General features: G+C 35.3%; 1 protein-coding gene across 6 annotated transcripts in view; it reads right to left on the bottom strand.

Annotated features, from left to right (window-relative positions):
- kek5 (leucine-rich repeat, immunoglobulin-like domain-containing kekkon 5 protein) overlaps positions 1-21025 on the bottom strand; it is a 150414-nt gene extending 129389 nt beyond the window's left edge. For all 6 annotated transcript variants that reach the window (XM_088044034.1, XM_088044036.1, XM_088044035.1 and 3 more), the window contains exon 1: positions 20767-21025. The gene's annotated coding sequence lies outside the window, so the exon portion shown is untranslated. The remainder of the gene's footprint in view (positions 1-20766) is intronic.
- Between the last annotated feature and the right edge of the window lie 3711 nt (positions 21026-24736).

Below are 24736 nucleotides of genomic sequence, written 5' to 3'. Positions count from 1 at the left end.
AATTTAAACAAAATAGAATAAGCAACGATGTAAAAACAATCCTATCTTTTACGACCTCCATACATCAACATCGCTTGTAATGTCGTCTCGTAAATTTGCGCAAAATCTCCGATATAGACTGAAAACGATCCAAGTTCTAAGCAGCGTTGTTACATATGATCGTAAAATAGTGCATCTCAAAACGAAGCAGTAATAAGAGTTCATTTTATTACACGAAACTTAGGTGCGCGAGCAGACGGAGTTAGAAGAATATAATATACGGGTTACGTTGGAGAATATAACGGAAGTCGGCAATAAACATTTATATGAGTATTTTATCATAACACACATAACTCACAAAGCTTGGAAATATCGCCGTAATAAAAAGGACACCAACGTATAGACAATAAAAGTAATCGATTACGCCCATTCGACCGGAATATGGCAAGAACAAGCGCAAAGTTTTCAAAACTGTGGTCTTACCACGTCCGGACTAAGGGGCAGGTAAAAATTTTAAACCTTTAAATGCAAACTACGGCGTTTGCAACAAACTCTAATTTTCCCAGCAATGGAAAAACGTCTGTTGGAGCTTTTAGAGTTTGTTTATAAATGTACAATCTTTTATTTACATGTAACATGTAACTTTATCCAAATACGGTGTGATTTACACAACTGTACGACTTTGACAAATTTGATCTGCAACGTGTTTCTTTGTTTGTTTTTGGGTTGTTGCCATTAAAGTCCAATCATTGCAGTGTAAAACTTCAGTTAAAATCATCAATATTTCAATTAAAACATAAACTATAATACAACACAAATGCTGAATTAACATTTTATGAATGAATTTCATTTCAAAGGTGTAAAATTTCCAGAACAGATAAATGCAATTAAAAATTTTACGCTACTCATAAAAATTGTATATTGCATTTGAAGTTCAATAGAAATGCTGTTGTTGCTAAAAATATATTAGTTTTACGACCTTAAACAGACAAAAATCACTGCCAATGACAGGAGTACTCCAAGAGTCAAAAAACAATTTTTATTCCTAGTCCGATAAAACTGCGGTTCTAATAAAAGTTTTATTATAGCTCCATTTGTTACAAGGACCTCAAATACAGTTTTTGCAGACCAATATTTGTTAAAATATCAGATATGTCCATTTTTATGATGATGATTAATTATTCTCGAAAATAGTACGCTTCGGATTTTAGTTACCACGCCACCATAGTTACTATCAGAATGTTTAAAATAAACACAAAAAATGACGGTTTTTTTTTAAATGCAAAATCCTGAAAAAGTGAAGAAAATTGTGTTAGATTTACTTACAAGCTAAATAATTTATTCGTAGTGATGTATCCATTAGATCAAATAAAATTGTTTAATTGTTGTATTAAACCACTGCTCTTTATTAGGTGTCATGGCAACTTTTTGGGATTGAGTCCGAAAAAGACTCATTTTAAAGACTTAAGTTCGTAAAATAGCTAATTTTGGGAGCATATACTAAATAGCTATTTATGAAATAAATGTATAATTTAGGTCTTTGTAGACGAGCCCTATAGATTATGGCAGAGCAAAGCCAAGTCTACAAAGCTTAATTATGTACGAATTACATACAAAGCTTTATATTCGATTGTCCTGAAGACAATGAAATTTGACACCAAAATTTGTGACGTTTTGTAAGTGCGCCTTTTTATTATTATGGTTACAAACTTTGTTTACATTTGAAATACAAGTGAAAAAAACTTAAATCGTGCATAAAATAACAAAAATAGCTGGAATAGCTATTAACGAAAGAAATTTACAACGCATACAGGAAGCTAAATTGCATTTTGACATTATTTTACACTGACAAGCGGCCGTTTTATTTTATCATTGCGGTTGCCATCCATAAAGAGACACTTTATTACCGCTAAACAATACCATAAAACATCAATAATTATACAATCGGACATAAAATATTTTTTGTTCCTCAGATTCCACAGGTAAAGATGTCATCGAGATCATTCCTTATCATCCTTTTTTTAGGTGTAATTTTAGGTGTAAATTTTTTTAATCCAAGCATGATTTTTGATAGACAAAGTGTCTGTTAACGTAAACACATGACATGTTTAACCAATCACTGGAACTAATATTAAATACTTTAACAACGGTAATTGCCGCCTTCCGCACTGCAATTTACATAAACGTCAATACTACCAACTTCTAGCTTATCCACGCATAGTGTCGATAAAATCAGTTCGTTATAAAAGTGCGGACTGGGACCAACACAGCGTCATAAAGGCAGGTTTTAGGTTGGTATTATAGCGCGATCAGTTGTTGAATTAATGTGTGGTATTATAGGTTCAATGCCTGTTTGATACATTCGCTATCCGGAGGATCTTTTATTCATAATGCGGGGTTAGAGGGGTTTATTGGATAGTTGTCTGCTTAAGGATGTAGAACGAATGTAACGGAACGGGGTAGGATTTTCAGAAGGGTGCAGAAGCGATTATAGTAAATAAAATTGGAGAGACGGAAGTCATTATGCAAAAAGAAAAGTGTGTGTTAATCGGAGATTAAAATTTGATTAGCAGTGGGATCTAGAAACTGTAAACAACAAATTAATTGATTAGTTTTGCTACAATCTGATTACTTGAATCAACCAAAGTTTAAACAGATCAATCAAATCTACTGTAGACTAATCTCTTTAGTTAATTAGTGTTGAAGTTCATTTTTGGTAACCACATCCACTCAATAACCCTCTAACCACAGCAGAATTTATTTATTTCCCATAAATGTGGTAAATGTTTTAGCGTGTGGTTGAAGTTAATTGGTAAATTGGTGGTATTGATGCGTTGTGACCTCGTGGCCTTAAACCTTCGGTTGCGTGTCACATATAGACCCTGAATTAATGATGCAATAAGTAATAACTACTCCGAAATGTGTAGTTTAATATTAATACGTTGAAAGTTTAAATCCTCCCCTTTGGTGAAGGAAATCTCCATTAAATCGAGTTTGCGAGTTCGGATTAACACTTTTTCGTCTTTTGATTGTTGACACAGCATCGACCCGTTAATTGGTTCGTTATAAAAGGAAACGTCCGTCGCTTTAATTATGGGTTTGTATAGTGAAATCGCATGTCCGATAAGTGTTCGTAACTGGGTTATTTAAATAGCTCCTTGTCCGGAATCAGATAAACCGGCAGTAAACTTTATTCCCGGAGTAAATTTTCTCTGGCAAACTCCGACAAATCCGGTAGTTAACGTGGTGATTATCCGGTCTTGTTTGAATTAGGAACGACTCTCGGACGCCTCTGATGTCCACCCTTCTTTCACAGCGCGATCGAGGAGAGCTTTAATAAAAAAAGTTGCACGGACTTGTTAACTTCTTTTGTCGTCATGCTTTGTGATTTTTCAAAACGAAACAGCGACAAAAAGAACTCGTTTTAAAGCTTTCTTTTTTCAATTACGGGAGAAAAGCATGACGGAACTTAATAAATGGACTTGACAAGATCCTTTGTTTTGAATATGAAGCAATTGCGAACTTGAAAAAAGCGCACAAGTATCCTTCGTTGAGTTCATCTCGTGTGGTTCAAAACATGAATTTTTAAACGCAATCTTCCTCAGGAAAAAATTGATTGCGTGTGAGGTTTAACAGATTCAGACGAGACATCTCCAAGCTGGGAAAATCAAATCTAATTAACTCGACTGGAACGGAACACAAGAAATATTTACTAGCATTCAGGCCAAAGGGAATATGTTGAAATATTTAAAAATGTATTCAGTAAAAATAATCATCCCTTAATTGCCGTTGTTTTTCCCCAATGACATTTCGGGCGGAACTTAAAATAGTTTGATTGTCTGTCCGCGCCTGATCGACCAAATAATGGCGCCACACTGAATAATCCTGCTAATTATGAAGGCCGGATCGTCTGGATTGATCTGAAAAGCTCAGAATCTGAATGGAGTATTGTTTCATGTGAAATTCAATTCTTGAACAAAGCTATCATATTACAGCTTTACCTTTTGAAATTAAAAGGTCCAGAGAGCTTTGTCGTTTCAATCCGGCTGCCTGATTGAATTTAGCTCGCAAGATTTTACAGTCATTAAATTAAAAGCAAATCGAATTATTTCGGCGGATGCGAGCATGCATACTACGGGATTTTTATTGAGCTATGGCGACTTTTGCGACGAAAGTGAACTTTAATTTATCGTCGTGCTTTACGGATTGTTAACTCTTTGCCAGAGCGTCGGATTCTACACGCTTTTTTGAATCACGACGCCTTGGATAAATCCGTCTTACATTTTTTCTGAGAATGAAATTTAACTTTATTGTATCCAGATGAAATCGTCCGGAGGAAAAAACAGATCTGCTGTTTCGCACCCGGCCTGCATGATAATTTAAATTCTTCACCGGGAACTCCGGGGCCGGAGTATGTTATCGATCCGATACATCACCCGGAATAAAAAAAGTTACTGAAGGTTGAAGGCCGCGAAAATTTGGATATTAACGTGGAATTTAAACTATTTCGGAGTTCGTACGCAAATTGGCGCAAGAAATATCTACAAGAAAACAATATTGCGACAATGGAGCAAATCTCCTTCCCAATAACCTCTCCAATTCCTTCGATGTAGACCCCTTTTTGTATCGATTTGCCCCAATAATAGTCTCGTTTTCGTAGATTCGAACTCACTCGTGTACAATTCCTGATAAATCATTCACCCCCCTATTAGCTAAAGGCCTGAGTCATAGTTACTACCCTCTACATTCGTCATGACAATAGTACCAACTAAAGTAGTCTGGAACCTCTGACTATTGTTGTTTGTCTAATAGAATTGGTTATTGTAACACGTAACGATCAAAGGTGTTACAATAAGAGAGGATAAATGACAAACTTTATTTGTGCTCTTTTCAAAGCGAAGCCTTCGCAAGATGTCATTTAAAATGCAAATATGTAATTAGCTCCGTTTCCGAAGTGATGGATAAAAGACTCGGATGTCAGATTAGAATTTCAAAAGCTTCGTTTTATTGGGTTTCTCGGAAAAGTGGGGTTGCGAAAAGACAAGCCGACAATTTAAACCGTTAATAACTAACAAATCTTGACCCAGGACGACGTCCAATCCCAGTAAAATAAATGATGCAAAAAGAACTAATTATCCGACTTCTAATTGATAATGATTCCCTTACCGGAAAACCTTCAACCCCAATCGTTCCCTTACAACAATATCCTATTATACTGTCACTTTGTCCACAAAATTTTTGTGTGACATGTTAATTTTTTCCATGCGCTCAAAGCCGGTTTAATTAACTCTGTCAGAGTAGCCTCAAAGCCCACCCTCACAGCAAAACATACACCACCTGGTGAAAAAAAATGGTTGCGTTCGACACGACATTAATCCGGTCATTAAAGAACGGTCGAGTCCTTATTAGACATAAATAACCTCTCGAGCGCCCAATAAACTTAATTAAATTGAGTATTAAATCGATGTCGCGTCAGATATATTTGTGGGTATTACTTTATGAATGTCTAAATTGAACTAGATGGGGACCAAAATCAATTATGAAGAGCACCAAAAGGTGTTTTTCGAAACGTATTTTTGGAAAGGTCAATACGAAAGGATTTGCGATTTTTTTATCGTCTAGACACACAAATTAGATCGATCCGGAATGTATATTTCATAAGATTCCGAACAGAATTTGTGTTAGTTTTAGAAATTTAACACCCGAAATTCTGTTTTTAGTACGAAAAAACTGAACTGGCCGCTTTGAAAATGTGGCAAATCCGCCCCTGCTGGCAATCCAGATGAATCTAAATCCGTAATTAGCCTCTCCCCTAAACACCTCTAATTTTAGCTGGGCGTAATAACGCGGACGCGGTCATATCGTATCCTTGGGGTTGTATATGCAGGAAGCGAACGCTGCTGGAGATATCTTACCTAATGACACTCTTTCCCTCTTCTGCCGGCGATAACAATCAGTAATCAGGCGACCCGCCTGCTGACATGTAATTTGTTGATAATGGCGGATTACTAATAGGCTAGCACATTTTCAGATTACCAGATTCGTAAGCAAGAGAGCGAGATTGCCCAGATTATACACAATATGTCCATCAATCCACAATCAGGACAAATTCGCCGCCTCCTCATTAAAAGCGGCATTTTTCGCCAGATCGGCAAATTCAAAGTTATCATTACGATCTACCCACGGTAATCAACGAGTTTGTAGACCCGAACTCATCAGTATGCTCGAGCCAACGATTTTTCTTCGGATTTACACTGCACTAATTCGATGATCGTATGATATGCACGTCGCCGCGTTTACGAGAAAAGCGACAATTTAAATGCTGCACTCTCCGATGACAATAATTTCGCCCCATCTCCACGTTTCGGCGGCTCTAAATTGTTTATGTTTATCCCCAAACACGAATCTCGGCGATGGATTTGATGAACTAACTGCCAGAACATGGAAAGAAAACTAACAAGCTAACAAGGGCTGAGCATCTGTGGTGAAACAACATCGACATTCTAATATCAAGCTCGGAAGAAAGGGACCTAGTGCGGTACCAAGCGGTACTCCACGGATAAAACAAATAATAGCGATTAAATCACAAACTTTTCTCCCGCTTAACTAGTTCCCTCTGAAATCATTTGTCCGAGTAAAAATAATTTCAACTCGGCTGTTGTTGCGTGCTGATCTAATTTCACCGGGAAGTCAGAGCCACGATGAAGCCCTAAACTTGTTAAACTTCACAATGCCGGCGAAAATAATTTTAATTGAAATGAAAGCAGCTTCAAAAAGCTGTCTTTGGGTCATAATTGAGATTAGAGAGCTAAAATAGAAATCGTTTTATCTAGCCGGATGATGTCGGAGCCAGATAAATATTTATGTGAAGATGGTGCGGAAGAAGATAATTTCAAATGGCTTGGAGCTACATGTGTCGTTACAGAAACACAGTCGAATTATGTAAATGGGAAGCTAGTTCTCCAGAATTTTATATTTATTCGGAAATGTGTTGACTCGAACAGCAAATGGTGGATGCACCGAGCCGAATGCTATTGTGATTCAATATTTCAATGAAAACTGTTTTTCTAGTTGGATATTTGTGGATGGCAGTAATAACAACCGAAAATGAACAATATTTGGAAACACAACGGAGAAAAATTGGGGTAGACGGAGAAAAAGCGGTAATGGAATTTATTTACACGATGAACCAAAAAATGTATCGAAAAACTTTGCCGTTTAAATAGTTAATATTTCCACGTTGACCCAGAGCAGTCACGAAGGTGCGCCCCAGTTCCATTTTTGCGTATACTTGTCAAACTTTACCTATCACACAATCTACAACTCGTGCACGTTTTTTCATTGATCTTAGTTTTTCTCATTAGCTTTGCCGTGCCCACACCCAAATTAATTTTCCAATCCAATTTCGGGGAAAATATGATTTGTGTCTCATTACGGCTTGTATTGTAATCAAAACGTAGTTACAGAATAATGACGGTAATTTTAATATCAAAAGTATTACAAGTAAGCTTCAGTAAATGCCGGTGTTTCTTATCACAGAAGCTATTTGTCTGAATATAAAACAGGGAGTTATAACATGGGATATTTATCTCTGGAGCGAAAAAAGTAGTGAATTTAAATTACACGCCTCAGTTCTCGTTCGTTCTAAAGCATATCTCATTATTTAAACAATGTTTTGTCATAAGATCCTGATTACTTACAATTTCACGAATTCAGCGTGTTTCGCCTTCGTTCTATTGATCTATTCAATTAATGCAAGCGCGATATTTTCATTTTTTACAAGGTAACGTCGGAGATAAAATATTCAACTGAGGCTTAGTTTTACTTGTTTGGGACTTTAGTCCATTAGGTGATGACCATCAACAATCTTAAATGAAGGTGAAACCACCACTAAGAACCTCTAAGTTTGTCGTGTGTATGCGGTGGAGGGTTGAGTAATGTTCTACTGGATGGGGTTGGACAGGTTGCGGTCGTATTATGCAGTGGAAGTCATTATTGAACGTCGTGAACGTGAAACATACATTTGTAACGGCTTTTAAAATGTTTAAGACAGTCCTTATTCACGGCTACTTTGTTATACTTTGTGCTTTATTACAACACCTTGATACAAGTAGATTACGGGAAATTATTATGAATTTCGCTTTTCTCCATTGTAATTTACTTGTTTTTTTTTAAGGATCTATTGGTGAGGAGACGCAAAAAAAACGAAATAAACGAAGAACCAAAATATGTATTTTACGTAAAATTCAGAAAAAATAACTTCAATTAAGAAATTCAAGGAAAGGAGCCGCTCGCGAGTTACTGGTGGAATTAGACTCCGGAAACACAGAAGCAGTTGGAGCCCACTATGGAAAACCTTTAAAAAAACTTGTACAATAACACAAGTCAACATGTTTTGTTGTTCCAATTGCAAACTAAAAACTCTTCATCAGCAAAAAATAAATAAGGAACTAAGTTTTTCGAGATATGAAATCAATTTTTCAAAAATTTAGTTTTATAAATCGTTGGAAAGCTTATTAAATTGGCTTTCCAATTCCACCCCCCAACTTTCCAAATTTTCAAGAAAAACTAAAGAAAAAATGACGAGTAGAACAACAAAAAACAATTTTCAAGATTAACTCTAAATCCAGACTTTTACACTTCTCCTGTACACATTTTTTCCTAATTTGAATGACTAGTGTAATAAAAAAAATAAGTTTAGAGATTTAGATTATCTCCCTACATTAAACCAAAAATTTCAAATATTTTTCAATAAAATTTGTAATTCTGGTATTTTCAACGACAAATTAATTAAACTTGGGCGCTTTGATGAATTTGGCTTCTGTAATAACTGTTTCAAAATTATAAAGCAAGAAAGACAAGTTCTAGAAATTCTTGTTTCTTGTGCTAATCAAAAGTTGCCAACAATTTTAATTAAAACTAGTTTTAAAAATTTGAACAAAAAAGCAGTAAAATTCGGGAAATTTGTTGCTTTTACCATATTAAATAAGTGTGGTAAATTTTAAAATTTTAGAGCAAAGGAGACAAAGCATAGAAATTTTTATCTATAAAACACAACGAAAATTTCAAACACTTTCTATTAAAATTTGGAAATCTAGTATTCTTTGTTATCAACCAACAAAATTTGGGCAATTTAATGCCCATAAATTGTATAACTGCTGAGGTGAATTTCAAAATTATAGAGCTAAGAAACAAAATTTTAGAAAGACAAGTTCTAAAAATCTTGTCCTATAGGCTAATCAAAAGTTGCCAATAATTTTAATTAAAACTGTAATTTTGAAGGTTTCAACGATAAATTAGTGAAATTCGAAAAATTTGTTACTTTTGACATATTAAATAACTGTGCTAAATTTCAAAATTGTAGAGCAAAGAAGATAAATTATAGAAATTTTTATCTATAAAACACAACAAAAATTTCAAACATTTTCCATTAAAATTTGTAATTCTAGTATTTTTTGTTATAAGCCAACAAAATTTTCACAATTTAATGCCCATAAATTGTCTATTAACTGTGCTAAATTTCAAAATTATAGAGAAAAAGGTAAATTTTAGAAATTTTTATTTATACCTCAAGTAAAAATTTTAATCTTATTCGGATTTTTTTTAATTCTGTTATTTTGACCGATAAATTAACGAAATTTTGACGCTTTGGTAAATTTGGCTTCTGTAATAACTGTGCTAATTTTCAAAATTATAGAGCAAAAGAGACAAATTTGTATCTATAAAAAACAACCAAAATAAGTTTAGAGGAAGAGATATGAAAGTGAAGACGAAGAACTATCTTTGTTTCTTCAATTTCCCCGTCAAATTTCCCCATTTTTCGTGTCCGCCGGTCTATGAAAAGAATTTCCCAGCAATATTCTTACGTCAATCTATAAATTCCCTCGCACTGACCCGCCCAGTCTCAGCCAGGAAAAAAATCCATGTTCTCCATAAATTTTTAATTTCCATGTATACCTACTTACAGCGCGGTTACTGCACTCGTCGATTCTAGGAAACCTCTCGTGATATTTTAATTCTCCTTTTGCAGACTCTTATAATATAATAAAACAGTTTTAGATTTTCATTTTTGAACATTAAAGCATTCAAGAATTCAGCGAGCGTTTTGCTGATTCGGCTCCAGAGAGGACATGTGACGTTTTCCAGAGTGCGTTCTTTTACGTCGTAATCTAGGATACTATGCGACCGTCGTAAAGGCCGAGATTGGGGAGAAAGAAAAGCAAAAACCTTAATAAAATAAACATTGCAGCGTAGCGTTCAGATCGCAACGGAAAATAACAAAGTATCTTATCTATCTCTGTACTGTTGCAAGATTGGATTAAGTTTTCTGAACGTTCGTTCCTTTGAAAGTTAATGATATGCGTAGATATTGATTGTAATATTGTGATAACGGAACTAAGAGAGCGTCGTCAAAATTAAGAAGGAATTGCTCCGCGAAATTGAACTATTAAAATTTAATCAATTGGTGCCTTTGAAACGCAGTTCTTAATTAGCCGCGTTTTATAATTACGCTTAATATTTTAGGCGGCGGCTTTTCTAAGATTGTAGATTCCATTAAAACTGGGGAATTTTAAAGGAAGGTATAAAATTTTCAAGTTCCAGATTACCTTCGTCGTTTCCTAACATCACCTATGCAAATTTACCCGGAGAAAATTATAAGCAGTAGAAGCATTTACACCTCACTTACCAAATCCTGGGGCTAATTTACCATTTAGAACATGTGGAAATGCCAATTTAATGCATAGAAAAGGCGCAATCACCGTGAAAATTGCTCTGACGCACACACAAACGTCGGCATGTAAAGGCGGATAAAAATGAAATGACGCATAATTATCTCTTACAATCAATAACGACAAATAAAAACGCGCTGGAAAAATAAATTACCCACGTAGTTACATCAAACTCGCAGATTTACAGAAACTACCTAAATCACAAATTGTTGAAAATGGTGGATGCGCCGGGTCTAAACAATGGCAAATTCGAATAAATAAGTCCCCAACGAGTTGAAATAAAATTCCAATCAACGCGAAACTATTTTGTGAAGCTTGATTAATTGAACACAACTTAATAAAGCCCGATTTGTATACTCTTGAACACCGAATTACAGTTACAATTACACCATGACCTCTGAAATGTTTTCAGAAAGATTACACGCTTTAGTTTCCGCAAGAACTGTTCTTTTCAGTGAATAAACTTACGAAACTATCCCCTAAAACTTGTCGACTTTGCAACTCGATCTTGAAAGTTTTTGATCTGCTGGCAAACCCACTATTGTAATTATGAGTGAAATTTCCGCTCTGTTCGAAAGCATTTTCGGCCGTGAAAAACTCAGGTTTCTTCGCGGTATCTAATTTGCGTAACGACTAAATTTAATTATGAAATTCCCTTGACAGCCTTGCTTTTATATCAATTTATTGGCGGAGAAGTTAAGAATATAACTCCAAGAATTAGGAAAGGGAAACAAGCTTGAAGGAAACCGACTCATTATGAAATTACTGGGAAAACAGTAAAAATGTTAACCGAAATTAATGATAAATGGTCGGAATTTATGAGTCTTCAACATCGCTCAAAAACATGTCAGTTTTGCATACTCGAAAATACCTTGTTTGTTCGTTACAAGCGGTGGAAAAATTCAAATTAATATCGCTACCCTCTGCCAGTTTGCATCAACATTAAGCGAGTTTTCCTATATTTAATTATACAGGGCGGGAATTCCTTGGGGTTAAAAATTGATCTAGAATTATTTAGAACGACGAAAGCCCCTGTAATTTTTCTTTTGTTGAAAAGCTAAAAGCTAAGTGCTTTTGTACCTTGAGAGACAAAACGCCAAATTAATATTAATTAAAACACAAAGGAAATTAAACTGCGTTGCAATTAGGAGTTTGCTCCTTACAGGATCAGGCGAAAATTAGGTTTAAGCCAAAGCGGCTTCAAGTGCACGGTGTGATAGAGATAATCCCAAAAAAAATTGAACATTTCGAAGGTTACGAATGGACAGAACTAAGTCTTTGGCCACTTTGCCGGCATCGATCAATACCGAGTTAAAATTCCACTTCCAGGCGTTACGACCGGTAATAAAATACAAATAAGCTAAATATTAGTATAATTCATTACTTTATTATTTCAGGGAAATTTGTAGGTCATGTTTAAATATAAACTTGAAATATCTTCGGGCAATTTCAGGCTCCTTGGTGAATTTAATAGCAGAAACGGGGTCTACACCTGGCTTGAAATTCATAATTCATTACAACCCTAATGGAAATTTCACAGGGAGAAACAAATTCAACAAAATAGCTCTTAATTTTTCAATTCGTGACCTCTCTCACGTGTCACGTTTAACTTTTCGTCCCTTTTCCATGTTTAAAGAGCTCATTAAACACCACGACGTCTCAGACAAACAACACTCAAACAGTTCCCACTAATCCCCGAGATGTTCATAAATAATCCCCGCTTGAAAAAAACTAAAACAACAAAGAGGAAGTTGAACACAAAGCCGACCTAAGCTATCCTTAATAATTGAAAACATTAGTCGCTGACATGTGGAAGTTGACCCTCATTAACAATGGAAATCCAGCAATAAAGAGAATGCAGTCTCGATGAGTCGACTGAAAAACCCGAAACTTTCATTGCGAGCTAAGTTCACAGTCGACGCTGTAATTGGATAAATTTTAAAGTTGGGAGCCAACACCTCAATACAATCGTAAAAGTGCCCTCATTATCAGATCGTGCAGTGTGAAGATTAATTAAAAGGGGTTTTTAAGGACATAAAGAAGTGCACGCCGAGATGTATTGTGAATGGAGCTAAAGTAATTTTAGAGCGAACTGAAGCCAAATTTGGCAGAAAATCCGAGTGCGAACTTCAACATTAACCAAATTGGAAAGTTATTATCTCGCGATTCCTAAATTTTGACTAGAAACTTGCGTCATTTCAAGCTCATTTCCTTAACTTTCACGAATTATGTCTAATAATTTTATCTTAAGACTACGCACAATACGTGGCGCATCCATCACATTTTCCCTTTTTTATTTTGAGTGAAATTTTAACGAAGTTTTGGTGGTCCCTATAGGCTGCTTAGAGCGATGTTTAAAAGCAAAAAATCACCTGTTTTTAAACAATTCGCAAGTGAAAACGCCAAATTAAAATTCCCCACACCGAACAAGATTTAGTTAGAAAACCGAGTCTAAGCCCACGCCATATTTACGCAATTCAACGATGTTTGGATTATTAATAACAAACTTCGTCTTCCATTTAAACCAATCTATCGGAAGCACATAACGGAGTTTACGTCTTGGAGTTGTCTGAACAAAACACGCTTTACTTAGGTCCTCGCAAAGCCAGATTAAACTTCACCAAACATGTTGATCAAATTGCGGGTCGAAGTACAAGAGTAACGACGAATGCTAGTAGAATTTCAGAGCTTAATTTCGAGGACATTTTTAAACTCCGGGGGTTTGCACGAACGAGTTTAACTCACTCGCTGCCGGATTATTAAATATGTATTGCTCTCGAGGTTCGTTGGGACAAACAGTATTTCATTAATTGCGATATCACGCGCCAACAAAACCAAAAACTTAATCGAAAAAGCCCCTTATGGACTTAACGACTCGATTATCTCCCGATCCAGGACACAATAAAACGTTTTAATAAGTTTGTTTTAGGACTCGTGCCTTCCGATGATAAAAAAATAATTCCGCGGAATTTATAGCTTCCTTCGTTCCCACTGATACTGAATTAAATTGTGGTGGAAGACGTCCATGACCACTTGATTTCGTTCATAAGAGTTGGAATTAGTTTTTTTCGTGATGTGCTTTATGGATTTCTCTAGAGGGCAAATAGTTTACGAGGATTAAAAATTTTGCGTAAATGAGCAGCAATACTTTAAGGTTGCTTCATAAATAAGCGAGATAGCGACCGATTCTAATTTAGAGACTGAAAGGCAGCTAACTTCTACATTGAAAAAAATAAAATTTCGAATTCGAACTATCGAAGATCGATTTTTATGGAAAAAAATTGCGAAAAAAACGATTCCGAAAAGAGTTGTTTGATATTATCCATAATTTCGGAGATATCGAACAAAATCGTTTTCGAACCTCCAAAATTTTGGCCCTCTGGCGACAAACTAGAATTTCAAACGCCTCTAACTGAGTTATTTGTTGCCGTACAAAAAAAATAAGAATATTTTTGGATTCAGCGCGCAATTCTGCGTTAAATAAGCCCACATAGCTCAAATGTCCTTAACAAATAAACGAGATATCGACCGAATTACATTTTCAGAGAGTGATTTTAGAGTCATTTTCAAAGCGCTGTCTCAGGGCGAAAACTGCGTTTAATATAATTGAATTATAAATCGATCAAAAAAGCAGCTCTAGATCTATCCACTAGCCAAATCTCAAATCGACCAAGCAAATAGTTTACGAGGGGCGATCAAAAAAAACAAAAATTGAAAATTTTTCATCGGTTGAGTCGCAAATTTTTTTGACCCAAAAAATTAACCAACGAATTTTCGACTTTTGAGGGCGGATTCTAAAGTAAAATGGGCCGAGAAAAATAATGGTGAAAACCGTTTCTCAAAACCTTTTTTAGTTTTGGAGATATTGAGCTTTGAAAATTTTCCAACTCAAAATCCAATATCCGAAACTTTGATCGTCTATAACTCACTTATTCTGTAAAATTCTGCGTAAAATGAGTACTAATACTTTGAGATTGCTTCTTAAATAAGCGAGATAGCGACCGAGTCTGAATAAGAGACCGAAAAACAACTAACTTCTACATTAAAAAAATAAATTAAATAAATTAAATTGTGGTGGAAGACGTCCATGACCACTTGTTAATTGCGTCACATGATTTCGTTTATAGGAGTTGGAATTAGTTTTTTTCGTGATGTGCTTTATGGATTTCCACGTCGAAGGGCGTGGGGAGAATACGATAAAATACAATAAAATTTCCCGGGAAAACTTTGGTCAAACTTACTTTCCTACTGAAGAATAGACAAAAACCTTACAAGTTTCAGAGTGAACCGTGGAATTGACGGCAAAGTTGAGAGTTAGAACGAGCAATCATCATCGGAACATAACCTTTCATTAATAGGACATAAATGGATTTAACAATGCCGTAAAGTTCAGTTTCGATCGCCTTTAAGTGCGTTTACACGTGGAAGGTTCAGTGACACAATTAATTGGCGAGAAAAACTGGTGGATGCGCCGGGATACTTTTGCGTCATCCACTGTATATAATACCTGATCACGTTAAAACCCTGAGCGCCTCGTATTTACGACTTGTAGGCCTCGAGAAAACACGACAATATTTAATACGAAACTTACATATTTCGCTTTTCTGTTTATGGAGCGAATTCCAACTTCTAAAATATGAGAAACATAAACAGAAAAAGACTCCAATTCGTGGCACACAACTGTATTTTGTTCCTCGAAATTTTAAGAGAATTAAATCGCGATATAAACAAGCTTTTAAAACGGCAATTACTCCGCGGCGAGACAAAGAAAAAACGGATTTCAGTCGCGACTAACTTGGAAAAAATCGTTAAACATTAAGAGCCGCGGACGTGGATATACAACGATTCTCTTCCCATCTCATAAAGATTTCAACGACGTTAAAACTACAACGTACCGAGCCATCAACAGAACGAGAATTACCCCAAATAGGTCAGTTGTGGTAAATCATTAAATTTCGAGTGAATCCAATGTTTTTTATTTACGTGAAGTAATACATTAGTAAAGGAAAAGTTAAAACCTGTAATCCAAACATAAACATGAAACGAGAGCCATCCATCCTCGCCACTAGCGCATGAAAAAGTGATATTATAAAGATTTATGACGGTACGAAATCACATATTACACACATGCTATCGCGATTAAAAACTTACCCAACGACGAAATTAACATGAAAGTGTCATTATCGTGGAAATTAAAATTTCCAAATCAGCCAGTGGGTCGACAGATAACCGCTGACTAGCTTTAGGGTGATTTCAAGTTGCAGACTTATGTCGTCAGTTTCAATTTCCGCTTTTCACGTACACGCGAAGAACTAGATAAATGCTCAAAATAAAATATTCAAAATTCGCACTTTGATCGTGCCTAATAGTAGATTACATACCGAGGTGGGAAGTTCCTGATTCCTCCCGAGAGAAAAAGTTTGTCACCGAGGCGTCAGCCGAGGTGGACAATTTTTCGAGAGATAGGAATCGAACTTCTACCGAGGTTTGTATACTATTTTATTCACAATCATATTAAAAAAATAATAAAGAAAGTGAAAAGTCCAATATTGTTAAATGTTTATTTGCGTCCAAAAACTGTTACCAAATTACTTCCGCCCATGCTCTACATTGGAAATGACTCATCTGGAGTGGATATATCTAACACTTTTTCACACGCGCACGCATCAAGAGAATAAGTAGTTCAATTTGGTTCAACCTCCTACCAAAGTCGCTACTGTCAATTCATGAAGTTTCAGGTTAGGAATTTTTGATTTCCATACAACTTCATTATTATAAATATCTTGAATAGTAAGATGAATAATATATTTAACCAACGAAACTTAAAACTAACAAGTTAAATTATATTAGAGGGAACACCGTTAATGTTAAATGTGAACGAAGAGTGATCATAACCTGCAACATAATGTCAGACCTTGTTTCAGTTGTTCACTTAAAAAGTTAAACTCCTGCAGTCAAACGAGACGCGGTTGTTTCTCCTGTTAAAATGTTGACATTCTTCTCATTTTTTGTAAAATTCTCCGGAAAATGTACTAGTTTTAAACGGTATAGAAGCTTCAGCATCCATTTCACACCCTTTTTGGAATCAATTTCGACGCCAAATGACAAGATAGAAATGTCAAATTCAGTAACGCGGCCTACTTCATTTATGAAAATCTAGTTATCTGGCATTTGGAGTGAATTACCGTAGTAACAGCTCACTTTCCACCTTACGAAAAGTTAGAAAATAAACAATTGTTGACTGATTGTGAATAAAAAAAATTACATCACTATATTGGGAAAAATTGGGTTACAGTCGTTCGTATAATCAGCGTGGTAATATAGTTATTTCTCACAAGTATGAAGTCAATTGAATTTTATATGGTGCGCTCTTCATCTCTTAATTCACTGAGTGAAACATGGAGATAATAAGAGTATAAAAGTCGAGACTGAAACGTCACTGGAATATAGTTATTTATGCAGAAAAAAACGTTAAATTACATTACGCTATCAGACAAAAGATTTACATTTAAAGTTGGAAAGAAGTACTTTTTTACTACTGGCTTGAAAACATGTAATTACGTCGTCTGGTTTCAAACTGTAAAATTAAATTTCTCTCCTACAAGTAGACAGAGAGGCGCGTATTTTGGGTTGCCTACATCGGTGCGGAAAAAATTCTACTCTCGCTTTATAATTAACAAATCTCTCCGCTGATGTATATATTCATACTAAAATAAATATCGAAAAACCTCATTCTGCAATTTATAATTATAAAAAAGACGGGCATCATATAAAAAACTGAAAACTGAAAAAAATAAACCGGCTAGTCTGAGGAAAAAATTCCCGTAAGTCTTTTTTGGTCAAATGATCCACACCATTACTCATTCCCACACCGGGCAACACAGCAAAAAACGTCTAAGCACCGCTAATTCTGCTAGCCCGTTGTCACACCATCGTAAATAGAATTTGTACTTTTCACCGAAAAAATGTCGCCTTTGAACATGCCTCTCTCGGTAACACAAAAGCTAATTTATTATAATAGTCCCCCAAACACCTCCCTCTACAAATGAAGTGTTTATAAATAAATTTTCTCCAATTTATTGGTCCATTAAACGTAAAATAATGAGGTGTGTTGTGTCGCTTACCTTTCAGGTCTAATGATAAAAATGACATTTTAATCATAGAGTGAGTTCCTATTTCACGCTGAGTATTGACAAAATCGTTATCTATAATTACCTGTTAATAACGTTGCGTTTTTTCCCTGAAAAATATCGATTTCTTCCGTTAATTACTTCGTTAATATACAGGATGTACGAATAAATCATCACGCTCATTTTTCCAAGGGACGGTTCTCAAATTCTTAGGAAAATATCCTTGTTAGTTAAGCAAAGATTTATACCGTTCCACTTTCGCAATGAGGTTATTTTTCGGTCTGGGAAAATCGGACTAATTAGCGTTAAGAATTTCTCTTGATTATCAACCGTGCGATTCTAATGATCTCAATTAAAAGCCAAGCAAGCGAGGAAAAATGCCCATTTTCACAACCATACTCGTGTACCTATCTAAAATTATTCATACCAACATTCGTCTTCTCTTATCTCCACAAAATGCGTTTTTCCAACGAGCCCAAAGAAAATTCTGATAATTATCATTGTTGACGATGAATTATGAAACATTTCATTAAATTTTAACAGGCTCCTCGGGGAAGAGAATGTAGGAGACACGGGAGAATACCCAGTTTAAAATTTTACGAAAGGAAAACAACTAATTCTGGGATGAAGAAATGTCAAATTATTTATTATGTCACGACGAAACGGGAAAATCGAAGTAGCAAGCTGTCAAACAAGAGATTGATTGTTTCCGAAACAAAGAAAGTGGATGAGTTAATAAACGAGTCGAGTAGGCAGTGGAGACTAAAACGTATGTCGCATTCAGTCGACGTACTCTAAAATGTCTTATTTGAGCAAACAACATCAAGTTTCCACTGTTATCGCCGCAATGTCTTACAAAACTTTAACGATTTAAAAAATGATAAATACGAGGCTTTTAAGCTGTGCATAGTTTAAGAGCCTGAAATACGAGGAATTCAGACTTAAAGTATGATTTACGTATTTTAAAATACTGGAAAACAAGAGCTGGGATTTTATGGAAAGGTGCTTTAAATGGTTGATAGATGAGAACATGATATTCATTTCTAAACAATTCGTTCAATGGTTTTGATATATCCATAAATGTTTCAGTTGTTACCTATGTTTAAGTTATATTTGGTGAAGGTATCTGGCACAGTTCTAATTTTAAAACCTTTCAGACAATAACAATTATATTAACTGCTGTGTGAATTTTTTATAGAACAATTAATTATAACTGATATTCACATTTATATTTATTCAAAACTGTAATTATAGTTGTAATTATTTAGTTGTAGTTCCTTTTGTGCCACTCGCATTGCACTGTTTGAACTAATCCTGTCACTTTCAACTTCTGTCAATAGTGTCACTTGTCACATGTCAAAATCGCCAATAATAGAGAAAGAATTAAAAGAACAAACATAAAAATTAACAGAGGTTGAGTCACTTGTCTCCCTTTAGCAATCTAGTTGTTCTAGAGTAGTGTTTTACCTCATGATTTTTGAAAAGTATTTCGAGGTTATGTAACCAAGTATTATTTTCGGAAAGCGACATTTTTTAATTTGCACAGAAAATCATAGGCTAGATGAAAATCTTTATGAAACACTTTTAGGATGTAAGACAGAGTATAGGTATGTCGTTAACGGGTCCTGCATGAGTTCTGGGACACCTGTATATCATGTCGATCCGTTTACAATATTTGACATCTCAGAAAACATTGATTGATTGACACTTGACAAAAACAACCAAACAAAAGATAATAATAATAATACATAAAGTCCGTTTTTTATTAAAAAACCAACACCGCACTCTCCCACCACTTTACAACCGGCAACGTCGTCGATGGTGACTTTTGGTGATAAAATCAAATAGGTTAGCTGCCTAATTGACAATTTGATTACACAAAACGACCTTTCAGGCTGTGCAGAGTCTTTTCACTATTAAATCATTTGATTTGAAATCCAACAGGCTGTAAAAGAAACGTTTTTAACGGAAACACTGCCTAATTTTCAGCAATGTCAAAAATTTGACAACTTTTTTTCACCAAAAATCTCACTAGGCAACGTTGCCGGTTGTAATGCAGGAGATTGCGGTGTTGGTGGTTTTTTAAAAAAAAAAACGGACTTTATACAAGTTAGTGTTTATAAATAAACATTTCTAGCATCAAGGAAGCTATGAATGTCAAAGAAATTTGCCGCTCATTACAAATGTGGGTTTAGATTTTTTCAACTGACATTTGCAGTTAACCTCAATCATTATTAATTCTCTTCTTTATAAAAATTAATTTAAATATATAACACAAAGAGCTCTACAATGAAAAAATTCACTAATTTCGGATAAAACGTTCCAAGACTTACTTTGCAGAACTCCAAAGCTGATTTGCAACTGTGTCCAACCATCTGCTAACTTCGGTCCACCCGCTCCCCTACAACTAACCCCTGAAGATAGCAACAATTTTAAAACGCATGCGCCCCACCCACCCCATTTTAATTATTTTATGTAAAACTAGAAGGCGTTGTTTTCGACATTTAATTAATGTTTCCGTCGTAATTTTTTGGGACGTCCGTCTTTGCTCCGTTGGCATGTTTTTTATTTTTCCTGTCAATTCGTGGTGAGATCAGTTGTTTCTTTTCATTTTTTTTGCCCTAGTAGCGTTAATTTTTTTGTTAGTGAAATGAGATTTTTCGGTCTAGTGCAATCGAAATTATTCCGACCCACAACAAAAGGTGTTCTCGGTCAGTTCCCTTTGATCCGCCCTATTCGAACCCAAACATCCAATCTCTTGTTGGTAATTAAAATCGATTTATTTTTAATTGATAATATCCGAAAAGGAAGCTACTTCAACATGGTATTTTTCAATTAACACATAATTAGCACTTAATTAAGTGTAATTAGACCGAAACGTGCACCGTAGACGAAGAATGCAGCCGACTTGGCAACGATGCACTAACCTTTTCTTGTCGAATCTCGTCCACGGAGCGATGGTGTAGTTCAAAACAAATGAAAAATGCAAGTTTTCGCCAAACACGTCAAGTAATCACTGAAACTCACAATAACTTTCCCGACTCTCTCGACTGTCGGCGTCGGCGACACGTTTTTCGCTGAGTTTTCCGACTTTTCGAAAACGAAAACACGACTCGAGCCGGAAAATAGCACACGACACAACAACGCGACCAACGAAGGCGCACACACGATTGGCGGCTTGACATGAAAGGTGGAATACTGCGGCAACGACGATGCACGACAAGATGCGGATGTTGACGATTACGCCGCCTTATGGACTTAATTACCATAAAAAATTACTTACGATAATTATTATTTACATGAAATTCACATGAAAACAAGTGCATAAAAAAATACTATTGTTTATCTAGGATCGTGCAAAAAAGTGGCGTCTTTTGAACAGATTTTACAAATTGAAAACGGAAAAGAATCGTAGATAAAACATTGTATAATACAAGTTTAAAAAATCTTTTCATGTCATTTTTATTTATTTTGACATTTGATGACCGCTGATTTTTAAATGGCTTCTTTTATAAATTCAAACTAAAGAACAATCGCAGAAAAAAACATTGTGGAATACATGCTTGAAAAGTTTCTTCATGACTTAAACTTGTATATCTTGAATAACCATTATATCAGATAAAAAATATACTCAAAATGTTCATTTTAATATTTAAAAAACGCTTTATTTTGATGGTAATTGTTAAGTATGCGGATGCATAGAAACACGCGGGTTAAAAATCGTCGCAAACTGGCTGAACACTGCGCGGTAACTTCTGGGCATCAGCTCCACTATTGGCTGCTGCCAAAAAATGTAATGTTCTCATTGGCTGCTTGTAGCGCCAAGTTTTAATAGTAGCTACCTCGTAATCGTTTTTTGTCATCAGTCACGTGACTACTATTTTATTTCCACGCTTCAACACCATCGCCAACTTCATTCCCATCGGCTCGGCTGATTGCAATTAAAGCTTTAAAAGAATTGACAGAAATAGCAGCGGTGACAGAACTATTCACCCTAAAAAACCAAGGCCATCACATTGGCGGCACTGCACTACGAGAAAGCCAAAAAAAGCAAAAGCGGGATATTTCGTAATTAAATACCCAAATTTAAATCAATCAAGAATGAAATTTAGCAGCATCCAACAGGTATTTCATTTTCACGGCTAGAAATAATTACACCAGGCTAAAAAAGTGGGTTGGCACCACTGAAAAAAACCAACAGTGACAGTGCGAGTGGCTATAAAAATGCAGTGAGAACTTTTTCGTTTCTCTCTTTAGAGAAGTAAACAGTTTTTATTCCATGAGCGCGATAGTGATTGCTTTTTTACCGCTCAAGAAAAAAAGGCATAAATCAGGTTGGTTATGGTAGGGCTGCCGGAGTCTCCGGTGTGAGAAGTAAGGACATCGATTTGATTACGGAAATAACATTAGTCTCTCAAGTTGCAAGGACGTGAGTAATTTTTTATATTTAGAAAGACACACCACTGGGAAAACGGTGACTGGGGCAATATACAGAGTGATTCTAAAAAAGTCGTATTAATCGTGCAGTCTTTCCAACTTGCAATTTTACAGTTTGTGCCGAATTCCCAGTGGCGTGTATCCTACATTACCTACAAAGTTAAAGGAACACCTAGCTATAATAACGGAAATAGGTTGTTTTTGACTACAGTTCTGACCGAAAAATGAGAGGTTTTGGTTTTAATATGTTGGCAGCTCGTTATCTTTTGACATTTTAGACAATACTATCCTGACATTTTTTGCGAATTTTAGAATTAATGGGACAATTATTTACGGTTACTATAATGTTCCAATCAAATTTAAACGTTTTGCATATTTCCTCAGCTGTAAAAACATGCGCGTTTACACATGTATACATTTAATACATTTCCAATAATTATTATGTAAATACGCGAATTGCAATTAACTGAAATCGCAACATTTTCAACTAAGATTCCAGTGTTTGAATGACACAGGACACATCCGAGCTTTGAAGTTTTTAAAGTAAATATTTGTTCCAACTTTTCAAATCATATGCGAATCTAAATAACTCATAAGATTTGAATAAACAGCTCGGATTTTTCGAGCGTTATATTTGCCATTGCTTCCTGCGTTCTTGCCATTAATAAGCTTGGGTACTATTAAATGATAGTTGCAAACCGTCCGCATGAATTATAAGCAAACTGCATAGTAGCATCGTAAAGTGTATAAATTTATGTACTTAACGAACACAACATTCCCGCTTATTTACTTCTAATTTACATGTAATGTACACTCGGAGAAATTAATCACCGCTTTCCAAACAAGAAGGGAAGTTAAAGCAGACTTCGGAAAATTCTCAACGAGGAAACTTGGACAGAATCGAATCGATCGCGATTACAATAATAAAAAAACAGCTGTTTTGCTTACGCCACGCTGACAAGAATACAATACAGACGGGACATAACAAGATACAACACAGAACCGAATCTTTTGTTGAGCCTTTCCACTCATATTATTGACACAGTCTATTTGGTTAGCATGGATCTTAGACTAAAATCCCGTTTCTTCACATTGCATGGAAAGCCGTAATAGTTCTATCTTTGATTATAAACCTCATAAATCGGGAAGAAACTCTTACAACATCGAAATTATGTCGATACCATTTTTTTTCTCTTATTCCCTATTTATTTTAATTTATAGACCCTAATTTTATCGGAAATCATTATTGTGTTCCGAATTTCAGAGATAACGACTTTGATAGCTCGCGTGCTATTATGTAGATAGAACGATGAAAATAAAAACGATAAACACGACTGAATTATTAAAATTGAAGAGAATCGGTTCGGACGAATGCGCAACACGGGAAAATAGTACTCCCGAACCTTGAACTTGTTCAAAAAAGCCAGACGATGTGATTAGAGGGCGAACATGTAGGTGGTAATCCACCTTTTAAAGGGTAAATTGCCTTGTCAAGTGTGGGAGGTATTGATTACGCTACTTGTGCCAGCAACCAATAGCGCTCCTCTGCACAGTTGGTTGCATAGTTATAGCGGTTTTTTCAAACCAATCGTATCACTATCTCATGGGAATTAATTAAGTCATTATAAACAATTATAACTTTATAAAAGCAAGATGTCGATATCAGAAGTTAGGCCATAGTTTGAGTCATGAGCTTTTGCAAAAATTTGCAAATGTCGACTGTAGAAAAATCAAAGAACTATTTTTTATGTAAAAAATCGCGAGTAAAACGATGGCGCAAACCGCATCTCAATATCTGAAATAGTTTCCGAGATATCGAACACGAATTGTTTTGAACCTTCAAAAGTTTGGCCCTCTGGCGACAATCCAAAATTTCACATGGCCATAACTCGGTTATTTGTTGACAAATATTAAAAAATTATCATGTTTTTGAATTCAACGTAAAATTCTGCGTACAATGAGACCCAAATTTGTTGAGTTTGTTTAATGAATAAACGAGGAATTGGCCAAAACTGTTTTGAAAACATCATTTAAGGGCGATTTTCAATCAATATTTTCAAAATGAAAACGACGATTAATGGCATTGAATTGTACATCAGTCGAAAGAGGAGCTCAAAATCTATCTACTGGCCAAATTTGAGATCTATCGGACAAATAGTTTACGAGTTATAGCCAAAAATAAAAAAAATGAAAAATTTTCATCGTTTGAGTCGCAATTTTTTTTCGCAAAAAATCGACTATTAAATTTTGAGCTTTTGAGAACATTTTCTAACGTAAAATGAGCCGAGAAAAAGAATGGCGCAAACTGCATCTCAATATCTCAAATAGTTTCCGAGATACTTAACTTAAAAAAATACGAAAAATGAGAAAAAATGAAAATCAACTTTCCAAAACTTTTATCGGCCATAACTCAGTTATTTGTGGTCGGCTCTGAATTTAAATCCCAGATTTGGAATCTGC

The sequence above is a fragment of the Gnatocerus cornutus genome, chromosome 8 (genome assembly GCF_029298725.1).
Source record: "Gnatocerus cornutus isolate USDA-ARS CGAHR chromosome 8, icGnaCorn1.1, whole genome shotgun sequence".
Classification (NCBI taxonomy): Eukaryota; Metazoa; Arthropoda; class Insecta; order Coleoptera; family Tenebrionidae; genus Gnatocerus; species Gnatocerus cornutus.
Note: the sequence above shows the minus strand (reverse complement) of the source record. Positions and strands in the feature narration are given on the sequence as shown.